Raw genomic sequence first — 10,089 nt, 5'->3', positions numbered from 1 at the left:
ACGAGAGGGGGATCTTTGAATACTTCGCTAAACAATAATCTTGTGCTTTTAGGAGGACATTTCACCAGAGTAGAGCCGTTAAAGGTCATGGGTCTGTGTGGTTTCCGCTGTTATCTACGTGTAAATTGTAGAGTTTAACATCTCTGTTTTTTTGCCACGCGCTAGGGTTTTTTTTTTTTTTTTTTGGCTCATTTGTGTTGCAAGATGTGTTTTAAGCTCTCTAAATATTAGCTCTGGAGGGACAAAGTTTGAAATATTCTGTGAACATGTTGGTTACTTGCATTTTGTATTATTACGCCGGGTCGGGCTGTTTGATTAACTGTTGCAAGTTATGCTGCTTCTTATCACGGGTGTCAATTACAGCGGAAACCACACAGACGGTGACCTATGACCTCTTACGGCTCTACTCTGGTGAAATGTCCTCCTAAAAGCACAAGATTATTGCTTAGCGAAGTATTCAAAGATCCCCCTGTCGTACCATACAAAAGGGGCAGATCCTTAAAGATATACCATTTCGTGCAAAACTTTCAAAGCGGCTATTACACGTGGATAGGAGCTGTGTAGGCCTGCCACCCCATTGTTATCACTCTCGATTTGATCTGCGCGAAAAAAAAATCCGTACTGTTCTCATCGCGCGCTTTAATTTTAAATCATCATTTTTTACAAATCCATGTTTTACAAATCCACCTTTTACAAATCTATGTTTTACGAATCCACCTTTTACAAATCCATGTTTTACGAATCCATGTTTTAAAAATCCATGTTTTACAAATCCATGTTTGACAAATCCATGTTTTACAAATCCATGTTTTACAAATCTGTTTTACAAATCCACCTTTTACAAATCTATGTTTTACGAATCCACCTTTTACAAATCCATGTTTTACAAATCCATGTTTTACAAATCCATGTTTTACAAATCCACCTTTTACAAATCCATGTTTTACAAATCTACCTTTTACAAATCCATGTTTTACAAATCCACCTTTTACAAATCCACCTTTTACAAATCCACTCCATGTTTTACAAATCCAGTTCAGTCCACTCCAGTCCATGTTTTACAATATGCCGTTTTACAATATGCCTACACACACATTTGAGTGAACCCAAACCTTGCACAATAACTCATTTGCCACGAGCGAATTACTTTTTTTAAAGTTGGAAGATATATTGCCCCCAGGTAAAACATAAACAATAGCATAGACCAGAACTTCCCTCTTACATCTGTTACATGACTTGAGTATTCTTTGGCTTTCAAATCAATGTTGTGTAACCCAAAGGGTAACCCGAAAACACCGAGCCCAGGTCCCCGGACCCCCACTACGGACCGAGTCCGCGGGCTACCTATGGATCGGTCCACGGACTCCCCCCTACGGACCACCCCACAAAGTATAATAAAAATAATAAATAAATATTTCAGTCACGGGTTGTCTAATAGATTACTCGTGACGGCGAAATTTCGAACGTTACATTGTGCAAATGTAACAGACCTGGATTCAGGCTCGGGTGCAATTTATATCATTACACACTGCCATTTCCTTTGGTGTGGCCATTAAGTATACGAAAGACACGTACGGGGAAGCCTCCGGGAAGCCTCGAAATTTGTGTTCTTTCACCTCTGCCATTTTTTCAGCCCATTCTCCCGTGGGTTCGTGACCTCGTTCCAGGCTTCACAATTTGCTCAGCGGAATAACAGATACAAACATGAATAAACGGCCTAAAATATACATCTTCCATAGCCAGATTGAGCCACGAATGGAAGGTAAGAACTTTCCTTCTTACCATCGGCATCTCCTTACGCTGAAAACAGCTTTTAGGCATCTCTTTTTTGGGAGGGGGGTGGGGTGTTAAAAACCCAAGTCTGTTACATTTGCACAGTGTAACACTCGAAAAATCACCGACACGAGCCTGAATCTATTAGAAAACCCATAAGTGAAATCTTTATTTATTATTTTCCCACTATTTTAGGGTGGTCCGTAGAGGGGGTCCGTAGGGGTAGTCCATGGACCGGTCCGTAGGCTGGTCCGTGGACCCGGTCCGTTGTGGGGGTCCGCGGACCGGGGGGTCGGTGTTTTCGGGTTACCCTAACCCAACCGCCGCTCTGTATTGCATTAAAGACATTAAAGAGACCATGATCTAAGCTACATAACCAGTTCTGATCAAGACAAAACCTTCAGGTAGCTCACCTTTTCGTTACACTATTCTCCATTGCTTTCTGCTATCTTAACTGGTTTCACAGGAACTTCTTCAATGCTATTCTTCAATTCAAGTTCAATTTCACCAATATTTCAGTCCACAGATAAGTTTAGTTCAGGCCTAAACAACGCTCGCCAATACGTAAATTTAACGTGGACCCTTAATCTGTCGCGTGTGCCACACACATAAGTTTGAATCAGATATTTCAGTGCTCATACAGTGCTCTGACAGTCCTCATTCAATTCAACTCAAGACAGGCAGAGGTGTGGCCCTGGGTCTGCCCTAAACAACGCTCACCAATACGTAAATTTAATGTGGACCTTTGACCTATCGCGTGTGCGACTTGCTTGTCGATCTAAAGTTGTATAAATGGACAATATGTTCTTATTTTGAGTGTGTTCGTGAGCGCAAATTTTTCGGATACTCGATCACAATCCACACTCAAAATCTCCGTTTTAAAACTGAAAATAAAGGCACTCCGCGGATCCTACAAACTCCAAAGGTCGGCCGCAAAGGTGTGTCTTATTTACTAGCTCCCAGAGCGCATTTCGCTTTCACAGAGGGGCAAATCGTGCGCGACATAAGCGGAACCCGAAAAAAGTGCGAAGTCACTTATCCAAAGGAATGAAGCTTGCCAGCTATAAGCGACGACTACGTCATCGCTTAAAAAGAACGCCTTATCGCAGGTTAAATTACGTCTGTCAATTTTTTCCTATAAGCCCGCTTCTAAAAAAAAATTTCCTGCACGAATGCCATCAATCCGGGTATTTTCCTCGGACAGGCATTACGGACAGATAGTGTTTCTCCGGCGGTGCACACTGTAGTGTCAAGTGATTAATTTAATTCAATAAGAATAAGAGAAAATTTAGTTGTGAACTATAAAACTCGTACAAGAAATTTTTTCTGTAAACAAGCGGGTTTATTGAAAGATTGATTAATCTTAATTTTTTGGGTTTTGTCTGTTTTCTTTTCTAAATTTTACATTTGGCTTTCACGTCTTTGATCTAAAAAATTGAAAATATCTCAAAAAGAGAAATGCAATTAGTTGCGCTTGTAATTTGTTTTTATAAAACTCCTAAAGTGTACTGAACTGCACCATTTTCTTCTTTTTCATTGTAAATAATATCCTGACATTATTATCATTATCATTATCATTATAGTCATCGTTATCATTATCGTTATCGTTGTCATTGTCATTGTCAATGTCAATATTATTATTATTATTATTATTATTTATTATTAAAATAGTATCATGTTTTTTTAAAAAAAACTATCCTGCTTGGATGCTAACAATACCGAACACTGGATCTGGTTTGAAAGAGTCCGAGGAAACTGTTAACAAGAAGAGAATATATGCTGCAGTACCATACATCAAGGGCGCTTCACAACGCCTACAAAGATCATTTAAATCACACGATGTCACACTTGTCCACAAGCCTTTCAATTCCTTAAGATCTCAACTAGTTTTTATTAAGGATAAAAGAGGAAACCTTAAAAAGAGTGGAACAGTCTATCACACTCATTGCGAACAATGTGACAAAGAATATGTTGGCGAAACTTCTTGTTTATTAGAAACTCGAGTAAAGGAACATCTTTCGAGGAATTCGTCAGCTGTTCATGAACATTGCCAGTTCACAGGACATTCAGTCGGATTCTAGCAAAACAGAAGTTCTTGCCTCGGAAAGCAACACGTTCAAATGCCGCGTAAAGGAGGCAATCGAGTCCGATTACGTAAGCCCTCTTAGAACAGAGACAATGGCTTCGAATTAGCCAGCATCTATGACACCATGTTAGTTCCCTCGAGACCGTCATGAACTCTTCTTAACATTCAAATTGTATTGTGGCTGACGAAGTTCAGTAGATCCGAACGAAATATCCCACTTTTTAAGATTTTAAATTGCGCTCTGAGTACAATAATTCGTTCTTTTTATAGCTTTTTAACATCATGATTCCAGAACAGGAAAACAATATTTTTGAATCTCTAATATCATGTTAAGTTGTTATTTTTCCATTTACAGCGGTTTTCCTAAAACTATAAAACCAAAGTTATCACTCAAGCCATTCACAAGGATTACGGACAATACAGTGAACCAATCAACACTCGACCTGAATACTTGTAGCTGACGTGAAGCGCGGGAAAACGCGTGCGAGTGAGTCACCATTGATTTTGGTTTAACTTTTCGTTGAGTTATATTTAAGAAAGGGCGCCTTTTTCTATTCTGTTTTGACAAGTTTTTTGAGCCCATCGCATAGCGTAGTAACGGAAAAGCAATTCAACTACTTTTCGACAGTTAGATGAAAACCGCTCTAAAGTGTACAATACTTTCTGAGCTAAGCTTAGAGACAATTTAAAATTTATATTCACGCGTTGCTTGAAAGGATACCACATGATCACCGGAAGGAAGGCATGCACTTTCGGACAAGTTTTACTTTTCCTATTCTGTTTTGACAAGTGTGAATACAAATATACATTTTCTGTCCAATGAACTGTATTGTAACCATTTAAATTCTCTGTTCAGTGAACCACCTTAATGCAGAATTTTTAGATGCCAGTCCGGTATAGAAAATAAGCATTCGATCATATTGCCCTTATTTTTGTGTGGCTTACTAGGTCCTTACTAGCCACACTGTCGGCAATCGAGAAGTTTTTCAGTTTACTAGAACACATGTTCTACATTTGTTAGCTAATTCGCATTTTTGTTAGCTAACTTGAGGGGTGGAGGGAGAGGCAGGAAAAAACCGTCCATTCCTCTCACGGCTCCAGTAGCCTTTTATTCGCCTCGAAGGTATGGATTTGATCTCGCTTGGAATGAATGTAGGTGAAAATCACTAAGAACTCTTTAGTTCCGTAAACTGATGGACATCTCGTTTCTCTTAACCCTGTTTAGCCGGTGGAGTGGGTGAGGGGGCGGGGGAGGGGGGAGGGGGACTCCTAGTGCGTGCCCTCGTCGATGTCAAACTTTCAAATTAAACAGTATTAAAGCTGCAGCGGTCAAACTTTGTGACGCTTCCTAAAAAGTTAATTCGCATATTTATTAGCTCATTTGGGGGTAGAGGGAGAGGCGGAAAAAACTGCCCATTCCTCTCACAGCTCCAGTATTCTTTTGTGCGCCTCGAAGCTGTTGATTGCTATAATGAGTCTGGTCACCCAGCCTGGATCTCGCTGGCAATGAACCTGGGTGAAAATTACTGAGAACTCTTTAGTTCCGGGATGAATTCAGGTGATAAGAATAAGCAAGATCATCAACAAAGGAATATCGTCAATGACACCCTGGCAAATTCTTATAATTTCTTTAAATTTTGGGCATAAAGGGAACGATTATTTTTTATGAGATAGGGGGCGGTAGGAACTTGAAAAGGGTGCATGCTAAAAGATATGGTTTCAAAGAAGGTCAGCCAAAGACTATGGCGTTTATGGAGCGCGCGCTAATAATTAACATAAAGTACACTGACAGCATCCATAATGGGTTCATAATATTCTACCAGAAAGCCTAGAACCTCTCTGAAGTTATTATAATTTTAAATGTCCCCGGGGAAACATGACCCCAGACATCTCTAGTTTGTTAGGTACCCAACCACATCAACTCGACCCCACCAGTCTGTTTGGTTGTAAATTCAGTCAACCTGGGTCCCACTATAGAAACACGTCCCATCCGTGAACAGTCAATCAATGCAATTGCAATATTTTTTTGCTACTACTATATTATGTTCAGATTGATAAGTTTAAAGTGCACCTAACCCCAAAAATTTTTTTTCGCTAAAACGAATCTCCTTGTTATTTGAAATAGTTCTGCGAAAAAATTTTTGGATTCCGTTAAATCCTCGATTTTCTGTGCCCCGACGAAATCTCGAAAATAGCTCCAAAACACCGTCATTTTGTTTCACGACCGAGTTTGAGGAGAATGGGTCTAGCGGCTCTTGTGACGTCTACCCAGGAAGGTTGGATATCTCACGTCCTCTCATTTCCTTCAGGATGGTGCAATACACATTCGAAAAGTGCGCAGAAACGCCTTCCAGAGGTGCTATCGGCTGTTGCAGCAATATTCCAGATTTAAAGAAAGATATACTGTACAATTAACTGACGATGATCGGCTAATGGTGCAACAAAGACGTAAACGATGGTTGATTTTGTCGAACCGAAACAAGCGAACTGAATCTGTGAGAACCATTGAAGAACTGGAGTAACTGCAGAATACCCTGCCATTTCAAAGCTGCTTCCTTGAAGACTGCGGATACATGGATACGTAGTGGCGAACACCACCCCTCTCCTAAATATAATCCAAGTGTATATGGAAGTGGATACGCGGATACGTGTATACGTGGTGGCGAAGACCACCCCTCCCCTAGAAATGATCCAAGTGTATATTGAAGTGGATACGCGGATACGTGGATACGTGGTTAGGAAGAGCACCCCTCCCCTAGAAATAATCCAAGTGTATATTGAAGTGGATACGCGGATACGTGGATACGTGGTGGCGAACACCAGCCCTCCCTTAGAAATAATCCAAGATTCGAAGTATTAATGGACGAAGATACTTTGATCCATGAAGTGTAAAATGTTTTAATATTTAAAACCATTTTGACTGTAGCACGCCAATCTGAAATGTAATAATCACATTAACTAATGAAAACTTTTTCGAAAACTACATGTGAAAATATTTTACATAGTTTATATTGATTGGAAAATGTTCTTAACCGATGGAACCAGAATATCATTTACGACAAAAATTAGTTCAAAAAGATATGGGAATGTGTTGTACATAGTTCGTATGATCGTCGTTAATCACTGAAAAAGCCTGAGGGTACATGGCCTCTTGATTCTAACCCTCTCTTGATGGCAGGAGTGACACTGCGATGCGTTGGTAACTGGTATCTTTGCCGAAACTCTGTTTGTGAGCACAGATCACTCGGCCATGTTATTGAATCTGGGTTATTCTTCACAAAAACTGTGACAGGGTTTGTGGTTCGCGGGATCCTGAAGGAAAAGATTTTTCCCATTCCAGAGTTTTCCAAACTGACTATGGCATCTCGAAATTCTGCTTCCGCAATCCCACGCAACTTTCGAGTGGCGCTCTGCTTGAATGCCCTGAAGGTGAAGACAGGTCCGGAGAATAGGATGCAGGCGGTCTTCACTGCTAATGCTGTCGGCTGCGGTTTTTCGTCGTCCAGTGTTGGTGTTATCAACTCGCCCAGGAACTAAAAATATCACATAAAAAAGGGGGACATGTTTGTTTTTGTGGTCAAAAAAATACAGATGTGCGCTATTATACTCGTATGAATTGGAAAGCGTGGTCGTTGTTTTAAAGAACGAATGATTTGTATTCACATTTTTTATTGCTAGGCGCGCTCTTAGGTTCTTCGCTGTGTGATCTTAGGGTAATTTTTTTCGAAGCACAACATCGGTTGGAAATTCTTTGTGAAATGTGCTATTTTAGCTTATTTTACGTAAACTATCATTTTTAAAACGGAAAACATACATTCTGTTTAGCTCTGTTGGGCTCTGACTCTTAAAAGAACGTAGACTGTACTCTCCATGTTACGGGTTATTATTTTCCGTTGGTAAAGTAGTCGTTAAAAGACAACACTGCGTACGGTGTAGCAAGCACAATGCATAGGTACGCCATTGTGACATTATTTAAAATTACGTGCATTTCAAATTAGTTACCGACTGGGTACGGCGTAAGCGGTCTCGTGGAAATTCGTGTGTATGGCAGGGTATGTACGTGGGGGAGAAATTGCAGAATACCCGGCCACTCGAACTATAAACAAATCTTTAAGCCTTGCTACGCGACTACACAGTTTGTGTATTACTTTCTTTTTTCACGTTTTTAGAACGAGAAATTGACACTTCGCTACTTACGTGACTATGGCTATTCGGCTGCGCGTTTTTGGATGTTATCACGTTGTATTATAAAGGAAGACCTGTGTTTTGTTTACATGTTTTGTATCTCAGAGAGATAGGATGAGGGGAAGTGAAATACTATGTACAATGCTTACCTCAACAAAAATTTCTTTCTGTGATTCGGCCCAAGTAACGTAATCAATGGCACTGAGGAGTGTTGATCTTTCAATCTTGTCTGCTGGCGGTGTGGGTTGTGTATGCTCGAGAAGTTGCGAAGCGACATGGTTGAAGACATGGAGTGCGGCAGCTACGCGCAGAATTACGTCGATCTTTTTTGTCTTTGGCGGGGTCCTGCCTTCTGTAATGGCTTCATTGACTTCTGCAATGAACTCTTCATTGAGACCGTTGACAGTGTCATTTGCCTCTTGCGTCAGTGTGTAGCTTGAGCGCGATGTATGCAATCTAGCGATTTCTATGAATATATCTTCACAATTTGAAAGGGCACTTTCCTTTAATGCTTCCACTGCTTGGTTCGTTTCTTGTGGGGATGGCCTGAGGCATTTTGGAAATGTTATTAAAAATCGGTCAATAAGACCGTGTCCCTGGTCTAATAGCGTGACAAGGCGGGCGGCAAACGGAACTTGTGTAGCACCAAGTATGGAAAAAGGCGTGTTTGATGCAATCTCGCGCGTTCTTTCTGTGGCGTACCTGTATGAAGCTTCCTCTCCAGAAAATAGCTGACACAGAACTTGCACGTCTCCAGTGGCGTTCTCTTCGTCGGACTTCAGTAATTTAAATAAGACATCGTAAATCTCACCGGACAAGAGGAATCCCTTTTTGTTGTCAGCGATTGTCTTTATAAGTCCTGAGGATGTGCACTTTTGAATTACTGGAGATGAGGAATCTGTTTCCCTGACCACTGCAACCATCGGAAAAACAGCACATTCTTTAATGGCTTGTGATTTCCCTGTCGTCGGTGGACCAACGAAGATTGAATAGATGTTTAGAGGCATCTCTTGTGTGCCAGTGACAAGTGTACTTGCTGATCCAGCAATGAAAGTTGTCGTGGTGATAAGACTTGTGGATACGTATCCTGGATTAGTGCTCAAGGAATGAGACTTGTTGACGATGAAGTTCCAAACATTAGGCAGAGAAAGTTTTTCGAACGGATCCGGGAGCGCGATTAAACGTTTTTGAAGTAGTGCCCAGGTGCTGTCTGGTTGTTTTCGCAACTTCGCAAGACGAGAAGAAGACATCTTTACAAGATCAAGTAGTTGTTAGTATTGCCAGTGCAGCTTGACTATGGGCGAGAGAACGTTGTGTAGGATTTATTTGTCGGCATGTTAGCGTATCATTTGCTTTGTTGTTTCTATTGTTGTTGTTTATTTTTGAAGTAGTGCCCAGGTGCTGTCTGGTTGTTTTCGCAACTTCGCAAGACGAGAAGAAGACATCTTTACAAGATCAAGTAGTTGTTAGTATTGCCAGTGCAGCTTGACTATGGGCGAGAGAACGTTGTGTAGGATTTATTTGTCGGCATGTTAGCGTATCATTTGCTTTGTTGTTTCTATTGTTGAAACGCTATAGGGGCTTATTGTGTCATAAATGTGCGAAACATGTCATTTTTTTTTTTTTTGACACCAAAAATGAAAAATTGTTGATAATTACAGATAATGAATTTGAAAACATAAAGAGGAATTAGAGTAAAAAGGTATGGAAACAAGGTCATATTTATATGTTTTATTTGTAGGAGGTTTCCGTGCTATTGAATTACCGAGGTGCGATAAAGTTAAAGAGAAAGTTGAATTGTATAAGAACGTACGTTTAATAATATTACCGTGAGTTCGTGTGGGGGTAAATGAATATAACAAAAGGAAAGCTATCTAAACCATAAAATATTGTCTTTGGTTGTTTGACTGGGCTGATTTCAATTATTGTTACAGCGCAAAGTTATTGTTTGGGTTTTGCCTGTGCCCAGTGGGATTGGTGGTATTGTTTGTTGATGAAGAATAATAGAAGCTGTAACAAATGTCTTCTCTTATGACAAAGCGTGC

At 40.4% G+C, this 10,089-nt stretch overlaps 1 protein-coding gene across 1 annotated transcript in view; it reads right to left on the bottom strand.

Moving 5' to 3' along the window:
* Positions 1-10,089, bottom strand: part of LOC149107034 (roquin-1-like) — a 64,896-nt gene that overhangs the window by 49,409 nt on the left and 5,398 nt on the right. The window lies entirely within an intron of this gene.

This window comes from Orbicella faveolata, unplaced genomic scaffold, assembly GCF_042242905.1.
Source record: "Orbicella faveolata isolate gen_17 unplaced genomic scaffold, um_ofav_v1 contig_27, whole genome shotgun sequence".
Lineage (NCBI taxonomy): Eukaryota > Metazoa > Cnidaria > Anthozoa > Scleractinia > Merulinidae > Orbicella > Orbicella faveolata.
The sequence above is the reverse complement of the archived record's forward strand: the minus strand, read 5'-3'. Positions and strand labels throughout refer to the sequence as shown.